Source organism: Panulirus ornatus, chromosome 13, assembly GCF_036320965.1.
Source record: "Panulirus ornatus isolate Po-2019 chromosome 13, ASM3632096v1, whole genome shotgun sequence".
NCBI classification, from domain to species: Eukaryota; Metazoa; Arthropoda; class Malacostraca; order Decapoda; family Palinuridae; genus Panulirus; species Panulirus ornatus.
Window position 1 is genome coordinate 23869320 of NC_092236.1, and position 20000 is coordinate 23889319.

At 39.3% G+C, this 20000-nt stretch overlaps 1 protein-coding gene across 2 annotated transcripts in view; it reads left to right on the forward strand.

Moving 5' to 3' along the window:
- Positions 1-20000, forward strand: part of LOC139752811 (protein O-mannosyl-transferase TMTC2-like) — a 666520-nt gene that overhangs the window by 986 nt on the left and 645534 nt on the right. The window lies entirely within an intron of this gene.

The following is a 20000-nucleotide window of genomic DNA, read 5'->3' on the forward strand; positions in this document are numbered from 1 at the left end:
ATCATCCTAAGGAAAAGTTTCGTGTGCGGTTCTTTACGAGCCTCCTGACGGCGATTTAAATGTCACGAGGTGAAATATTATTAAGTAATTTTTTGTCTCGGCTCCGACTCGGGAACTTAGAGACGGTGTCGGCTATGCGATACTTTTTGACTTGGCTTCGTTCCAGGAACATATACAAATATTTGTAGTAAAAGTCACTCTGGTGGCCGTGTTCGCATGTCAGAATATTTCTCCACGCACATTACCCCGGCACACAGCCCGCCTGCCACCTTTATTCCAGCTGTAACTGCGTCGTAGTTGCACAGCGGTCACAGCAGCGACCAATCAAAACTTTTTTTGTGTAGGTCTTTTTACCCTAGATGTCCAGCTGGCTCGGCGTTGACGAGTGTCCATGTAATATTCGAAGCGACACATACATCTGAAACATTTAAAAACTGGTTCTTTTGTGTCGATGAACTCTACAGCTGGCTAGTGCAGTGTTTGTCCTTAGGTTTTCTCCATTGCCGAACATGACAACGGTTTGTGACCGAATCGGTTACTCGTGTGATTCGAATGTGTCGTGTGTTTGGGTCGCCATATTTACGAGCGTTCATATTGTGTGCCCAGTACGTGTGTCTCGCTGGCGGTGCTCACATGTGTTTCTGCACGTCGTCGAGCGCACGACTCACGCATCTGTAGTTCTTCATGTTCTGTGTTTTAAGTAAAGTACAGCTCATCTCTTGTCATACTACAATGGTTTAATGCTGGCATGTGTTTGAATGGTTTATTTTCAGACGTTATACCAGCATTTCTGACTCAGAAAGTTGTTTATAAGATTTACACCAGTGCGGACACCTGTTCCACAGACTCCTTTTGTGCAGGTGTCCGTGTGGGTAACACCTGGGCTCGACTTGCATGTGTTCCACGTTACGTTTCGAACCACCGTGACTCCACGACTTCACGCAGAATGCTTTATTTCGTACTTATCAAATACAGAGACTTGTCCGACTACCCAGCCATCTTTAGCGACTTAACACAAATATAGAACAGACACTGGCGCATTTCTATAGTGTTTCTATTTGATAATTATATAATCATATACATATATATATATATATATATATATATATATATATATATATATATATATATATATATATATATATATATATACGAGAGTTGGATACTGTGACATCAAAACGGTGTGTTCGTGCGTCCAGTCATCTTCATGGGGGTCTCCTAATGGCCACAGTAATGTCAAGTCAATTATTCAAGAGCCGTAATTGTGTAGTATTCGAGGATGGATTCTTAGCATTATGCTCAGGGAGTAGGGCTGTTCCTGCCTGCCACGGCCCCAGGAGGATGATGGAGCGGCCTTGTGTGTGTGTGTTGAGCGAGTTGATGAACACGTATTACTCTTGATTGCATGTCTCTCTACCTACACTCATTCATTTCTAGAGACACTGCCACTGCTGGACTTATGTGTATCTTGACCGTGTCTCTCTGGTAAAGGGGGAGGGGCGGGGGTTGCACCCAAAGACGACTACAGAACTACGGGTGATGTACAGACGGTCAAAGCAATTCAAGCTGACTGGTCGTTTATTATTGTTCAGCCTCTTCAGGTGGTGTGACGCGTGGTTGGAACTGTCACCAGGGCCAGCCAGAGTTGTGAATGGGGAAGACATCCCGGTCCATCCCTGCTCGCTAGTGAGGACGGCAGGTAGGTCAGCCAGCCCAGCCAGGTCTTGGGCGCAAATTGAACGTCACATGAGTGAGTCAGTTGCTCACACTCACCTCCAGACTAATCCTCACTCAGGCACATCATCATGTTTACTCTTGACAAATATTGTCCCCGTCTTCATGACTGAACAAATGTCGCTGATAATTTTCTTCTCCCTCTTCCCCAGGTGACTTGTAAATGAAAGAAGGCTGTTGCTCACGACAACATCCAAGGAAACGGAAACAATCAGATTAAAAAATGGAGAAAAAGAATTGTTAAGTAAGGCTCTGTAACCCGTGTAAATCTTGGGGGACTACCGACATAGCTTACAGGAATATATGACTTCCTGTTCACTTAAGTTGCCAGCCATTATCGTCTTAGATATTGCTCTTTCATCCAGAGTATTAACAAGATTAAGTTCTAAGTTAACATCAGCTCGAACTGTAGACGAGAAGAATATATATATATATATATATATATATATATATATATATATATATATATATATATATATATATATATATATATATATATTTATATATATATTTTTTTTTTCAAACTATTCGCCATTTCCCGCGTTAGCGAGGTAGCGTTAAGAACAGAGGACTGGGCCTTTTTTGGAATATCCTCACCTGGCCCCCTCTGTTCCTTCTTTTGGAAAATTAAAAAAAAAAACGAGAGGGGAGGATTTCCAGCCCCCCGCTCCCTCCCCTTTTAGTCGCCTTCTACGACACGCAGGGAATACGTGGGAAGTATTCTTAATCCCCTATCCCCAGGGATATTATATATATATATATATATATATATATATATATATATATATATATATATATATATATATATTACAAGCCACGAGCTCAAACACCTTGAATGATCAAAGGAACAGCGAAGTAGGCTGGACTTAGATCGATTCGTGGAGGGAGAGAAGGGACTCCATAATCAACGAAATTAGATTACAAGATGAAATATGAACGTATGTCTCTACATAGAGAATGATTCGTGTTGTTTGCTACTGCATAAGTTGAATATATCCGTTTAATGTGTTTCAAATGCGTCATTATACATCAACGTTCGTGTGTTTCTAATTCCAGTAGTTAGTCGACGTAAATCATGACATCAAACCTTATACAACACAGGGTCTTGTGTCATAGGTTTGTATCCTCATGAGATAGTTCACATTACTTTGAAAATTGACTTCACATGTCAGCGAATGGACAAAAATAAGGTTGTTGGCGGACACAGTCCACCGGTTCCTGGAAGCTGTGAATGAGTTATTACTGATAATTAATCATAGATTATTCCCTTCACATTCCGTACAGTTCATTTGTATTTGAATAATTCTCATACTGGATTCCAGCGGTAGTAATGTGTAACACCTAGAGACTTATAAATGACTCGTAAGTTGTATTCGTATGCAGTTAACTAAGAAAATATTAGTTATGTTTAGTGTACTATGTCTCATAGATGATACGTGAAGCCCACAGTTATCTGCATGTATGATGATATTCGATCATCATGAATGAATACTTTTTATCTTATATCCAAGCTAGACTTCATCCTGTATAATGTATAATCATTAAATACCTGTATATTTCTTTTTTCTCTATCAATAGATTCAATCTTCTCAGAATGAACCGTTGCATGTTCTACCTATCAAATCCGGTAGATAATGTATCACAGTAGAACAACCCACTTTATCATAACAGGACTCAGATAGTAGAAAGTTAAGGCAATACATAGAGAAACGACTGGTTACCGGCATATCCCGATTTCGTAATGTGGGTGACCCTGGAAAATGATGATTATATATAAAAGATACACAGATACCGGCATTCACGGGCGACCACAATACGCTTCCATCCGCCTTATCATTTATCATCATCATCATCATCATCATCATCATCACTACGGAGCGAGACAACAACGAAGTCATCTTCACAACACCTTAGATAATTCAAAATTTCCTTTACCCGCAACATACTCATCTTCACTGTACCTTCGATAAACTCATCTTCATTGCAAACCTCGACAAAAGCATCTTTGCTTTACACCTTCGACGCCATTAATTTTTAACCTGACCTCTCACTGACCCCTGGACATCACCGGTCTTTGATCTGACCTAGGTTGACTTCACTAGACTCTCGACAACAGGGGCCTTTAACCACACCCTCGACATCACAGGTATTTTACATGACCTCTGCGGAATAGGCCAAAGGCCATATTCACTAAACCTTGATCTTTCATTATATCCTCAACACCACTGGTCTTTGACGAGGATGTTTCACCTGACCGTCAAGGGTCAAGTAAAACTCACCTTTACTGAAGTATAGTTAGGATACTCGTCGATGACAAGAAAATGATGAAAAAAAATATCTAAAAGACTTTATGTTACATGTCGCTCAGGATTATAGATAAATCTTATAGCTACACAAAGGGAAGTATGACCATCCTTCACACAACAGAGAAACAGCAAGGACAAGACGAAGCTGGACACTTGGAGAGACAAGAATAATCTTACATAAGATGCACCTCTCAGTAGATAATAAACTATAGAATTCCTTGTATATATATATATATATATATATATATATATATATATATATATATATATATATATATATATATATATATATATTTCTTTCGTCTGTTTCCTTGCGCTACCTCGCAAATGCGGGAGACAGCGACAAAGCAAAATAATAAAAAAAAAAGCAAAATAAATAATAAAAAAAATAATATATATATATATATATATATATATATATATATATATATATATATATATATATATATATATATATATCCTGGGGATAGGGGAGAAAGAATACTTCCCACGTATTCCCTGCGTGTCGTAGAAGACGACTAAAAGGGAAGGGAGCGGGGGGCTGGAAATCCTCCCCTCTCGTTTTTTTTTTAATTTTCCAAAAGGAGGGACAGAGAAGGGGGCCAGGTGAGGATAGTCCCTCAAAGGCCCAGTCCTCTGTTCTTAACGCTACCTCGCTATCGCGGGAAATGGCGTATAGTATAAAAAAAAAAAAAAATATATATATATATATATATATATATATATATATATATATATATATATATAGGGAGCAGGGGGCTAGAAAATCTCCCCTCTCAATTTTAATTTTCCAAAAGAAGGAACAGATAAGGGGGCCAAGAGAGGATATTCCCTCAAAGACTCAGTCCTCTGTTTTTAACGCTACCTCATTAATGCGGGAAATGGCCAATAGTATAAAAGAAAAAAAACTATATATATATATATATATATATATATATATATATATATATATATATATATATATATATATATATATATATATATATTTTTTTTTTTTTTTCTTTTTCTTTTAAACTATTTGCCATTTCCCGCGTTAGTGAGGTAGCGTTAAGAACAGAGGACTGGGCCTTTTTTTGGAATATCCTCACCTGGCCCCCTCTGTTCCTTCTTTTGGAAAATTAAAAAAAAAAAAAAAACGAGAGGGGAGGATTTCCAGCCCCCCGCTCCCTCCCATTTTAGTCGCCTTCTACGACACGCAGGGAATACGTGGGAAGTATTCTTAATCCCCTATCCCCAGGGATGATATATATATATATATATATATATATATATATATATATATATATATATATATATATATATGTGTGTGTGTGTGTGTGTGTGTGTGTGTGTGTGTGTGGGATGAGGTTCCCTTTCCAAAAAATGTGCTACTTCCAGTTGTATGAAAATGTGAACACCTTTGAAGCAAGACGTTCTCTGACGAAAATATACTCCCAGTGGCACAGCCTCGCCTGAGGTGACTTCCACTCGCAGTGAAACCTGGAGGAGGCGAACTCACTCTGGCTGGGTTCCGACTGCCAGAGATGTAAGTCACCTTTGGCGAAGCTGGCTCGTCAAAGAACTTCCCACTACAGCCAGAGGAGTCCACATTTTCCTGCTACTGGAGGATCCGCAACCTTAGGCTGGAGGAGTCTAAAGACTTAGGTTCTACGGTGACTATAGTTATAAATATATATATATATATATATATATATATATATATATATATATATATATATATATATATATATAAATATATTCCTATGAGTCCACAGAGAAATGAAACACGATAACTTCATTTCCCCGTGGACTCATAGGAATATACTTGATCACGTGCTCAATTGTGATCCTTTCCAATATATATATATATATATATATATATATATATATATATATATATATATATATATATAAATAGATAGATAGATAGATAGATAGATAAAAGGTCTTTACAATACATTTTTCACATACATGTTCGTCATTTCCCGCGTCAGCAAGGGAGCGGCTGGAACAGACTGAAAATTGGCCTCTATCGCTCCCATTGTGGCATTCTCTAACTGTCATATATAATGCGCTGATTAGTACTGGATTCCCCTGGCTACCACCAGCTCCACAAAGTTCTTCGCGGTTTCTCCTGACCGCTTTATATACCCTGGTTCAACCAACTGACAGCTCGTCGTTCCTTGTATACCATATCCTTCTAATTCGCTCTATCTCTGGCACTCCTCACGCCTTTCTGTATGTTCAGGCCCAGAACATACAGAACTTGTTCCAATCCGTATATATATATATATATATATATATATATATATATATATATATATATATATATATATATATATATATATATATATATATTCACAGTGATATACATGATCCATGTGGATAGGGGAGACAGAATACCGCCCATATAATGTATATGGGTTGTAGATGGCGAGTAGAAGGGATGGGAGCGAGGGAGCTGGAAATCTTCCCCTCCTGTATTACTTTTCCAAAAAAAAAGAACCGAGAAGGAGGCCAAGTGAGGATTTCATTTTCCTCTCAGGCATAGCCATCTGCTCTTGACGCTACCCCGTTAATGTAATATATATATATATATATATATATATATATATATATATATATATATATATATATATATATCGGACTGCGCCTCCATAAGACTGCAAATGTGTGGTAAGACCTTCGGCGAGGCTCCACCATTGTCAATGAACAAAAATGGTTTTTCGCGCTAAAGGAGCTGCTGACTGGAACATAGGCTGGAAGCTGAGACACCATACACCGAAGTCTGCCTTGTACCTCACTTGTACACCTCCTGTAGTCATATTGTCACCGGGCCTTCACATACAGCCCTAACTAGATGGTATCATTATACTGACACAAAGAGAAAAGAACACATTCATCGCAGTAAAGGCCTTGGATTGCGATATAAGGAGTTCCCGTTTGGATCTTATCTCTGGACCACATCCTGTATACTCCAAGCATATCAGATGGTACGTACAACAGGGGACGCAACAAATATATTTTTCTCAATATTCATCTCGGATACGTAATTCTTCTTTCTTGCATTAAGTTTTCTTAACATAGTCCGGGCTGCTAACGCGTTGTGAGAGATGAACCTTTTGCATCTCTTTCGAATTTATTATGGTAATGGTAGACTTACCAGAGACTTCTTTCCGCATTATATAAAAAAAATACAAGAATTCAGTCTAGGATAATGAAGGGGAATGATCAGTGTCTATAAAGGTTATCCCACAACAAAGACAAGATCGCAGTTCCGAGTCGCTCCAAGAAGCATCAACAATCTCAGAGATAAGTGGCCTAAAGTATAGAGTGTCTGAGGAAATCTACAAAAACTGGGGGAAACTGTGCTGGTGTTTCCGCCGTCTTGGGCGGTGCGGACCTGTTGAGCGGCGGGGCGTCGTCCCCCCAGCGCATCGCCCTCACCAGTCAACACACAGCCGCCACAGTCTTTGTGAGAACGGTGCCATATTGTTAGAGATGTCCTCCCAAGGTGTCCAACTTCGTTCTGAATAGACACCCCAACCTGTACCACTCCTCTAAGTACAAACATTATTTAGATATTTAAGGATTGGTGCTCGGCCGCACGGATATCAATATGACTGTTAACTTATATTGGTTCTGTATAAAAGGTCAAGATTTAATGTTTTATTTTACTGTCATATATACACCTTACTTTACACCATCAGTAACTCTCAAGGTATCGGCATGATGGTGTCGGCTGCGACACAGTTTGTTACCGTGGCCAGTATCGGTATGATGGTGTCGGCTGCGACACAGTTTGTTACCGTGGCCAGTATCGGTATCGTATATCGGGAGAACCGTCCTCAATATACCCAAGAAAATTAATTCAAATTTATTTGCAGAAACGCTTGCGAGAGCATGATGTCGTCGCTCGTGGATTCAAACAACAGAATAATGTTTGCTGCTTCAAATGTCAGGGAATTTAATTCACCCAGAAGGTAATGAACATTACTGAATAATTCCTTTACTGGAATATTCGCCGTAGCTTTATCTTTATTTTCCAAGACCGTAGTTAACCAGGATAACTTTATTATTCATAAAAAAAACGTGGTTTTGACAAACTTTATAATTCACAGTCCGTATAAATCTCGGTTCCAATCAAAACTGTTAGAGGCCAGCATTTGAACTATGGCAGTTTAAGGGTTAATTGTGTTTGGGGAAATATGGTCGGTACGTTGGGGCAGTGTCAACACATGAAGTCACTGTAATTTTCACTAAACAGTGCCGTTCACTGTCACCTACACCCAGACATCAGCTTGGGTTCTGACTGTATCCAAATAGATTATAAAGAATTTTAGTCTTGACTGTGTACGTCTGTCTTCATATAAAGGATTTCTTTGTCTTCTTATACCTGCTCGACGGAGAGACGTAGCGTTAGAACGGACTAGTGAACGGATGAGAAAGAGGCGACGATTGGCTCCTTCTCCTTTTCCTGTTCTTGTAAAACGATGATACATGATGAGGGAGCGAGGATATCCAGCCTCCCACTCGTACTTCTGTGTCACCTCACGACACGGAGCTACGTGGATAATATATATATATATATATATATATATATATATATATATATATATATATATATATATATATATATATATATCTCAAAAACAAATAGAAAAATCAATTCCTTTTGCACGGCGGTGCAGAAAATTCTCAAAAGATTTGATTTCACAGGAACGATTTACCAGTCGCATTTTATCATTTGATAGCCAGTGAAAGTCACATGAATATACATATTCTTGCATACAGGTGTACTGAGAGTCTAATGTTCCCCCCACCCCACCACATCCCCACCCTAAAAGACTCACAAGACGCTTTTACAAGAGGAGAAATAGTTCCATACAAGGCGCAGAGCCTTCCATCTCACTACTTCATAAACCCACACCATGTGTAGGTACAATCAGTACTTGACGAGTCAGATTGTTCAAGATGCTGTATAGAAGCCTCGGATCTACAGCCACAAGTGGTTGCAAATGATCAGAAGATCGTATACGTTGGTTCCAATCCGAACTATGGAGGTAGACGAACATCGAAAACTAATGCATAGCATAACTTTTCAAGTATATGATTCGCTATTCCATGGGTAAGATTTTGTGGTGACAACATCTTGAATTTCATTTGATATTAATTATCTTAATGTTATTTAATGCAAAAGAATAACGTAACTACTTCAACATTAATGCAGTGATTTTTATATCATTAATTATGCTGCCTCCATATAATCATCATTTATTCTGTGGCTTTGTTTCTCGAAGGTAGATTTCTCTTTGTGGTCGTAAGAGATAAGAAGTGTTTCCGGCATTGTGGGCATTTTCTCAAAATGATATTTAGAGATCACTTTCTTATTACTTCATGTAAAAGCCTCCAATACATTGAAACACCATCCGCATTTTCTTCGTGTCGTGATCCTGTGTCTGTCTCGCCAATTTAAGAAATGCTCAGAAGATTTAGAAAATGGTGATGAACGCTAATCCCTCACTACAGATGAGAGAGAAAGCACTGAGTGGATCAGGAGAGGAGCGTTTCACTCACCGTTACACATGGATCTCTTCTTGCTCCTTCATAACGATGTTGAGTGGGAAAAAAAGTAACGCGTCTGTAATGGGAAGAAAATAAGGCTTCAAGAGAGAGGAAACCTTGTAAGGCAAAGCCAAACCTTCCTCGATCACGGGACGAAGAGGCATACGAGTCCGCTACTTTCAGGAGTCATTATGTCACCTCCTGGAATCACCATGCCACTTCCTGGAATCATAACGTCACTTCCCGGAGTCATTATGTCACCTCCTGGAATCACCATGCCACTTCCTGGAATCATAACGTCACTTCCCGGAGTCATTATGCCACCTCCTGGAATCACCATGCCACTTCCTGGAATCATAACGTCACTTCCTGGAGTCATTGTGCCACTTCCTGGAGTAGTTATGGCACTTCTTGGAGTCATTGTACCACTTTCAGCAATGATCATAACGGATGTTCCATGTTCCCTACAATGGGAGGAAAACAACTATCAGAGTGTCGGGGAAAATCACGAGACGTAATGGGAACATTCAGAACGAGAGACACCAGCCCGGTGATAGTCCTGCTGCTCAGAACGTTCGAGTCCTCTGTTAGATAGGGACATTGCCTCTTATGGCAGCTCATATCGCTTTAGGTCGACGACGCACATTTCCTCCTGCCGTTGATTCGAATGTTTGAAGTAATAAGAAAACTTATCGAGATGACCTGAACTCCTGATAATATTACATGGAGAATACTGGAAAGTATAGAACTTATGTAGCAAATGATAAAAGATATATATATATATATATATATATATATATATATATATATATATATATATATATATATATATATATATATATAGATAGATAGATAGATAGATAGATAGATAGATAGATAGATAGATAGATAGCTAGATATATATATATATATATATATATATATATATATATATATATATATATATATATATATATATATATATAATACCCGCTGATAATTAGAAGTATTTTGTATATACAATCATATGTGATAGTTCAGTCATCCGCCTTTCTCAAAATTCATTTTGAAATTCTTAGGAAATATATATATCATATCGAAGATTGACCTGTGGCTCTAGCCAGCAAGGATATTAAGGTTCCTGCAAAAGTTTAGGATCTAGTATCTGTTTGTGGTGGATAAGTCAGTTTGCAGACCGTTTTTACGACGGTTTAATTGATCAGAGAGAGGTAACAATATCCATATGCGGGACAGATGAATCTCTGAGAGTAAGTTCAGGTAAATTCCAGTAAAACGCATACAGTATTCCCTCACACCAGTCATCATGATCCTATTCCATACGGGTCACAGCGAAGCCGTTAGTATAAAGATCAGATATTTCCTTCATGAAATGTCGGTTGGAAGAGTTCACGTAGTGTAAACTGTCTTTGCTATTAAATGGCTGTGGCCAGAGAGACATTGAAGATCAAAGCTCTTTCATTCACAAGCAAGATACACATACACAGAACATACTGTGGCCACAACAGCCAGAGCCAACGCACACACACACAGGACGTTATATACTTTACGAAGAACCGTACCACCGAACGCCACACATTAGCCGCCAGACAGAGGCGATCGCGCAAGCGGTAGTCGGAGCATAATACACCGAGTCTATGTAAGCTGTGTCGTGTGCGTATATTCACGAAAGACATTTTGTATACAGAGACGACACAACTGTTAGCTGCGCGGTTGCAAATAAAAATAAAAGAGACGCGATTCCCGCAGTCTGGGTACTTTCGAAAAATTGTGTCTCGCCCGAGTCTTATACAACGGCGAAGAACAACAGAGTGCGGGAACCACCACACACTACAGCACACCCAGGCTTCAGGAACATCACACTAATGACAAAACGTATCACCTGCGACAGTCACTAACCAGGACATCACAATTCCCAAGATTAATAAGAATTGGATCATGATAAAGATGAGGAAAAGAGCCCTAGATGTCCTGCACCACTACCTTCCTAAGCGGTGGCTGGCAGAATATTCACGAGAGAGAGAGAGAGAGAGAGAGAGAGAGAGAGAGAGAGAGAGAGAGAGAGAGAGAGAGAGAGAGAGAGAGAGAGGCACACGGAGCGGGGGACATCTGTATGTATTTTCCGGCCAGGCTCACCTGATTGAATATCCAGAGAATACTCGAGCCTTATATTGAATATTCGTAGGAGATGACGACATTTGGCTCAGTCTCTGGATATAGGGGGCTTTCGTGATGTATTCGCCTGGAATATGAACGTACGAGGAAATATTTGCATGGTGCCTGCGGATCCACGGGAGAAGTGTGGTAATGTCAAGTCGGAAGGAACGAATATATATATATATATATATATATATATATATATATATATATATATATATATATATATATATATATATATATATATATATATATTCCTATGAGTCCACGGGGAAAATGAAACACGATAAGGGAACTTAACGTGTTTCATTTTCCCCGTGGACTAATAGGAATATCATGATCACGCGCAAAACTGATTCTTTCCAATATATATATATATATATATATATATATATATATATATATATATATATATATATATATATATATATATATATGTATATATATTATTATTATTATTATTATTATTTTTTTTTTTTGTCGCTGTCTCCGGCGTTAGCGAGGTAGCGCAAGGAAACACGAAAGAATGGCCCAACCCACCCACATACACATGTATATACATTCACGTCCACACAAGGGGGAGGATTTCCAGCCCCCGCTCCCTCCCCTTTTAGTCGCCTTCTACGACACGCAGGGAATGCGTAAGAAGTATTCTTTCTTCTCTATCCCCAGGGATGATATATATATATATATATATATATATATATATATATATATATATATATATATATATATATATATTAATATATAGATATGTGTGTGTATAGCTATTTCTACATCTTAGACTATTCGTTGTTCTGGTGTATAGATATCGCATCACTAATCAATTGGATACGGTTTCTACAGCAGGTGTCCAGGACTGGGCTCTGTGTCATGTTGAAATGTGGCAAGTCTCACCTCATGATTTGTCATTTCTATATGATAGAGTCGAATTCACTGCTTTTTTAACCTCAAGCAGGTGGTACCATTTATTGAAATGGGATATAACATTGTTGCACAGTTCTCATTAGATAATTTACAAAATAACTGTCGTTTTCTGGTATTCTCATTAAGTGTTTAATAAAATTAGCTTTTTCTAACATCTATTAGTTCATGGTACATATCTTCGGGTCAATGGTAATTTAGTTGGTAATGTGAGGCTTAAACAATACAACACGTTGCCCCTGTTATTAAAAGTTGTTCGCTGTAGCTATTAGCTACGGTTCTGCATGGTTGACCTTGTTGTAAATAAGGGAAATGGGATATATATATATATATATATATATATATATATATATATATATATATATATATATATATGTTGGAAAGGATCACAATTTTGCGCGTGATCAAGATAACATTCTCGCCTTCCACACATTCTTCAAGCAAAAATAGGTATGTTTGAAGAAATAGTGGTTCCAACAATGTTATATGGTTATGAGGCATGGGCTATAGATAGGGTTGTGCGGAGGAGGGTGGATGTGTTGGAAATGAGATGTTTGAAGACAATATGTAGTATGAGGTGGTTTGATCGAGTAAGTAATGAAAGGGTAAGAGAAATGTGTGGTAATAAAAAAGAGTGTGGCTGAGATAGCAGAAGAGGGTGTGTTGAAACGGTTTGGTCACATGGAGAGAATGAGTGAGGAAAGATTGACAAAGAGGATATATGTGTCAGAGGTGGAGGGAACGAGAAGTGGGAGACCAAATTGGAGGTGGAAAGATGGAGTGAAAAAGATTTTGATCGATCGGGGCTTGAACATACAGGAGGGTGAAAGGCGTGCAAGGAATAGAGCGAATTGGAGCGATATGGTATACCGGGGTCGACGTGCTGTCAATGGATTGAACCAGGGCACGTGAAGCGTCTGGGGTAAACCATGGAAAGTTTTGTGGGGCCTGGATGCGGAAATGGAGCTGTGGTTTCGTTGCATTACACATGCCAGCTCGAGACTGAGTGTAAACGAATGTGGCCTTTGCTCTAGTTTCCTCGCGCTACCTCGCGCGCACGTGGGGGGATGAGGGTGTCATTTCATGTGTGGTGGGGCGGCGGCAGGAATGGATGAAGGCAGCATTTACGAATATGTACATGTGTATATATGTATATTTCTGTGTATGCATATGTATGTATACGTTGAAATGTATAGGTATGTATATGTGCGTGTGTGGGCGTTTATGTGTATACATGTATATGTGGGTGGGTTGGGCCGTTCTTTCGTCTGTTTCTTTGCGCTACCTCGTTAACGCGGGAGACAGGGTCAAAGTTCAATAGATGAATATATATATACACACACACACACACACACACATATATATATATATATATATATATATATATATATATATATATATATATATATATATATATATATATATATATATATATATATATATATATATTTTTTTTTTTTTTTCTTCTTTCAAACTATTCGCCATTTCCCGCATTAGCGAGGTAGCGTTAAGAACAGAGGACTGGGCCTTGAGGGAATACCCTCACCTGGCCCAATTCTCTGTTCCTTCTTTTGGAAAATTAAAAAAAAAACGAGAGGGGAGGATTTCCAGCCCCCCGCTCCCTTCCCTTTTAGTCGCCTTTTACGACACGCAGGGAATACGTGGGAAGTATTCTTTCTCCCCTATCCCCAGGGATAATATATATATATATATATATATATATATATATATATATATATATATATATATATATATATATATATATATATATATATATATACATATATGTATATACTTGCCGTGTTACCCGACGCTGTTCGGGCAAACACGACTTTTATAAAAGAAAAGTTTTATAAGACAATGGTCTTTGTTAGCTTTCAAATGGCCTTCCAGACCAACTGTTGAGAAACAGTTATGTGTGGTTACTCCCAAGCTGAATGAGCGCCATGAAGCTGTAGAAAGAGTGAACCTTGAAGGGTGGCCTTTGTTGACATTTAATGTCAGGGCATGAACTCTTGAGTCCTGCCTTTGATCTTAGGGTACCTTCATCATAATCGGAGGCTGCTAGGTCGGGTATAGTAAATAGAACATAGCGAGCTGAGTGAAATGTATAAGGCTAAAGTGGCTTCAAAACAGCCTTCGGGATTCTACGTGCCGTAGCTTAATAACTTTGCCCACCTTCTGAAGTATCTACGTCCCAATTCTGAGACCTCTAGGTGCTACATAAAGCAGTAGTAGCCCTGAACCCTGAAATTTGGCCTTTGTTGACCCTTAAGGCCAGCCTTGGGTACTCTTGGATCCTGAGGTACCGTCCGTATATGTGGATACCTATGTTGAGCGAGCACTGTGAATTAAGTGTAATCTATAAGAATAGGGTAGCTTTTGGTGGCCTCAAAACTGTATTCAAGCATGTAATACCCTAAAACGTGGCCCAGATTCTAAATGGGTATGTTTGAAGGAATAGTGGTTCCAACAATGTTATATGGTTGCCAGGCATGGGATATAGTGAAGTTTGTACGGAGGAGGATGGATGTGTTGGAAATGAAATGTTTGAGGACAATATGTGGTGCGAGATGATTTGATCGAGTAAGTTATGAAAGGGTAAGAGAGATGTGTGGTTATAAAAAGAGTGGTTGAGAGAGCAGAAGAGGGTGTGTTAAAGTGGTTTGGACATATGAAGAGAATGAATGAGGAAAGGTTGACAAAGAGGATATATGTGTCAGAGGTGGAAGGAACAAAGAGAAGTGAGAGATCAAATTGGAAGTGGAGGGATGGAGTGAAAAAGACTTTCAGCGATCAGGATGAGAGGCGTGCAAGAAATAGAGTGAATTGGAACGATGTGGTATACCAGGATCGACTTGCTGTCAGTGGACTGAACTAGGGCATGTGAAGCGTCTAGGGTAAACTATGGAAAGGTCTGTGGGGCCTGGATATGGATTTGCGAAGGAATGTGTTTTTTCTTGTGTGTTTCCCTGGCGCTACCTCGCTGACGCAAGGGGAGGCGATGCTGTTTCCTGTGGGGCAGGGTGGTACCGGGAATGGATGAAGGCAAGCAAGTATGAATATGCACATGTGTATATATGTATGTACATGTGTATATGTTGATATATACATGTATATGTTACGTGTATGTATATATGTGTGCATATGAGTAGATGGGTCTTTCTTCGTCTGTTTTCTGGCGCTACCTAGCTTACTTGGGAAACAGCGATCAAGTTTGATAAAATAAGATTTTACATATATATATATATATATATATATATATATATATATATATATATATATATATATATATATATATATATATATATTTTTTTTTTTTTTTTTTTTTTATACTAATCGCCATTTCCCGCATTAGCGAGGTAGCGTTAAGAACAGAGGATGAGGACTGGGCCTTTGAGGGAATATCCTCACCTGGCCCCTTTCTCTGTTTCTTCTTTTGGAAAAAAAAAAAAATGAGGGGAGGATTTCCAGCCTCCCGCTCCCTTCCCTTTTAGTCGCCTTCTACGACACGCAGGGAATACGTGGGAAGTATTCTTTCTCCCCTATCCCCAGGGATATATATATATATATGTATGTATATATATTCTTCTTCATACTATTCGCCATTTCCCGCGTTAGCGAGGTAGCGTTAAGAACAGAGGACTGAGCCTTTGAGGGAATATCCTCACTTGGCCCCCTTCTCTGTTCCTTCTTTTGGAAAATTAAAAAACGAGAGGGGAGGATTTCCAGTCCCCGCTCCCATATATATATATATATATATATATATATATATATATATATATATATATATATATATATATATATATATATATATATATATTCCTATGAGTCCACGGGGTAAATGAAACACGATAAGTTCCCAAGTGCACTTTCATGTAATAATCACATCATCAGGGGAGATACAGGAAAGAAGTGTAAGTTAGCTGATATATTCTTTTCTTGTATCTCCCCTAATGATGTGATCATTACACGAAAGTGCACTTGGGAACGTACCGTGTTTCATTTTCCCCGTGGACTCGTAGGAATATACTTGATCACGCGCAAAATTGTGATCAAGGGTCACTGAAGATCCGTAGAGGTTTCGGAGAAGAGAGAACGATATGAGTGAGAAGAGGGTGTGTAAATAAATGAGCTTGGAATTGTGACATCTGCGACGAAACAATGCGAAAAACTCTGTACAGAGTGGCAAAAGGTGAGAGAACACGAAGTAAGGGTAATTGGAAGATACATAGGGAAGCAGCGCTGGCATGTGCAGGAGAAGTGTGTGGCATGCGGAAAGTAGGATATGGTCAGGTGAGAATGGGTAGTGAGTGGTGGGATGATGATGTTAAGTTACAAAGAATTATGTATGGACGACACTTGCACGGGAGGAGTGCAAGTAATTGGGAGGTATACAAGAGAAAGAGGTAAGTGCAGGGTTGAAAAAGAGGGCAAATGTGAGCTAGGGTGAGCGATTACCGGTAAACTAAAGGAGGAGCAAAGAGTTTTGGAAGGAGGTTAATGTTATGAGAAAAGTAAGAGAACAAATGGGAACATCAGTGAAAGGGGGTAAATTGGAAAGTGATAACAGGTAATGATTAAGTGAGGAGGAGATGGAGTGAGTATTTTGAAGGACTGTTGTATGTACTTAATTATAAGTTAGCAAATGTCGGGTGTTTGGGTCGGGTATGTGTACGAAGTGAGTCAAGAGAAGTGGTTTGATGAAGAAAGCTGTTGAAACCTTGCCGAAAATGAAATGTGGCAAGGCGATGGGAGTGGATGGTGTTTCAGTTGAATTTCTTTAGATAAGAGGTGACTGTGTTTCTGATTAGTGAGTTAGGATTTTCAATGCATGTATAGATGATGATGAGGTGCCTAAGGATCGGCGGAATGCATGTATAGTGCCACTTTGTATAAAGGCAAGCAGAACAAAGGTACATATTGGAACTACAGAGGTAAAATTTTGTTGAATGAATCTGTTAAAATGTATGGGAGAGTGGGGATTGATTGGTTGAGGAAGGACAATATGATTTCAGAAGTGATAGAAGATGTGTGGATCGGATGTTTGCTCTAAAGAATATATGTCAGAAATACTTAAAGAAAAAGAGGAATTTGTATATGGAATTCATGGATCTAGAGAACGCATGTGATAGGGTTGATGAAGGTGCTTTGTGGAAGGTCTTACGGACATAGGGTGTGGGAAAGATAATAGAAGCAATGAGAAGCTCTTATCATGAGTGTAAGCCGTGTGAGCCAGTTGGAAGAAGGGAAAGTGAATAGTTCCAGGTGAAGTATGGATGCGAGTCGTGGACAAAGGATGTGTGGAGGAGGGTGGATGTGCTGGAAATCAAATGCTTGAGGCGTAAGGTGGTTTGAGCGAATTAGTAATAAAAGGTTAAGAGAGAGATATGGTACTAAGATGATGGTTGAGAGAGCTGAGGAGGGTGTGCTGAAATACTTTGGACATATGGAGAGAATGAGTGAGGAGAGGTTGACAAAGAGGATGTATTTGTCGGAAGTGACAGGGGAGACGAAATTGGAAATGGAAGGATGGAACGAAAAAGATTTTGAGTGGTCGGGGTCTGAACATGCAGAGGGTAAAAGGTGTATACGGGATCGAGGAACAGGAACGATGTGGTGCACCGGGGTCGACTTGCTGTGAATGGACAGAGCCAGAGCATTTGAAGAGACCAGAGGTAAACTAAGGACAGGTCTGTGGAGTCTGGTTGTGGATAGGGAGCTGTTGTGTAGATGTTTTACACATGACAGCTAGATAATAGATGTAAGCAAATGCGGTCTCCCTTCGTTTGTCCCTGGCGTTACCTCGCAAACACGGGAAACGTTAAGTATTATATATATATATATATATATATATATATATATATATATATATATATATATATATATATTATATATATATATATATATATTTTATCATTTTATAATAAAATATATATATATATATATATATATATATATATATATATATATATATATATATATATTTATTATTTTGCTTTGTCGCTGTCTCCCGCGTTTGCGAGGTAGCGCAAGGAAACAGACGAAAGAAATTGGCCCAACCCACCCCCATATACATGTATATACATACACGTCCACACACGCAATGTACATACCCATACATCTCAATGTACACATATATATACACACACAGACACATACATATATACACATGCACACAATTCACACTGTCTGCCTTTATTTATTCCCATCGCCACCTCACCACACATGGAATGACATCCCCCTCCCCCCTCATGTGTGCGAGGTAGCGCTAGGAAAAGACAACAAAGGCCCCGTTCGTTCACACTCAGTCTTTAGTTGTCATGCAATAATGCCCGAAACCACAGCTCCCTTTCCACATCCAGGCCCAACAGAACTTTCCATGGTTTACCCCAGACGCTTCACATGCCCTGATTCAATCCATTGACAGCACGTCGACCCCGGTATACCACATAGATCCAATTTACTTTATTCCTTGCTCGCCTTTCACCCTCCTGCTTGTTCAGGCCCCGATCACTCAAAATCTTTTTCACTCCATCTTTCCACCTCCAATTTGGTCTCCCACTTCTCCTCGTTCCCTCCACCTCTGACACATATATCCTCTTGGTCATCCTTTCCTCACTCATTCTCTCCATGTGACCAAACCATTTCAAAACACCCTCTTCTGCTCTCTCAACCACGCTCTTTTTATTTCCATACATCTCTCTTACCCTTACATTACTTACTCGATCAAACCACCTCACACCACATATTGTCCTCAAACATCTCATTTCCAGCACATCCACCCACCTGCACACAACTCTATCCATAGCCCACGCCTCGCAACCATACAACATTGTTGGAACCACTATTCCTTCAAACATACCTATTTTTGCTTTCGGAGATAATGTTCTCGACTTCCACACATTCTTCAAGGCTCCCAGGATTTTCACCCCCTCCCCCACCCTATGATTCACTTCCGCTTACATGGTTCCATCCGCTGCCAGATCCACTCCCAGATACCTAAAACACTTTACTTCCTCCAGTTTTTCTCCATTCAAACTTACATCCCAATTGACTTGACCCTCAACCCTACTGAACCTAATAACCTTGCTCTTATTCACATTTACTCTTAACTTTCTTCTTTCACACACTTTACCAAACTCAGTCACCAGCTTCTGCAGTTTCTCACATGAATCAGCCACCAGCGCTGTATCATCAGCGAACAACAACTGACTCACTTCCCAAGCTCTCTCATCCCCAACAGACTTCATACTTGCCCCTCTCTAAAACTCTTGCATTCACCTCCCTAACAACCCCATCCATAAACAAATTAAACAACCATGGAGACATCAAACA